Source organism: Equus caballus, chromosome 27 (assembly GCF_041296265.1).
Source record: "Equus caballus isolate H_3958 breed thoroughbred chromosome 27, TB-T2T, whole genome shotgun sequence".
In the NCBI taxonomy this organism is placed as follows: Eukaryota; Metazoa; Chordata; class Mammalia; order Perissodactyla; family Equidae; genus Equus; species Equus caballus.
The window spans coordinates 31,887,827-31,888,061 of record NC_091710.1 but is presented as its reverse complement, the minus strand read 5'-3'; positions in this window follow the sequence as shown (position 1 = coordinate 31,888,061).

Below are 235 nucleotides of genomic sequence, written 5' to 3'. Positions count from 1 at the left end.
GCATTTTAATATTTTAGAGCATTCACCAGGGGTAGACTCAGTGACACTAAACAGCTGAAAGGGGACTCAGGCGCTGCACCCTCCCAAGGGAAGCACCGTGGGTCCCACTAGAGGCCTAGCACAGAAAGCTTTGGTCAGATGTTTCTCAGCATTCCTCTCAAGAGGATTCGGCGCTAACTCCCTGTGAGTTCGAGTGCTAAGTCTCTGAATTTAGATTTTTCGTTTCTTAAACCAA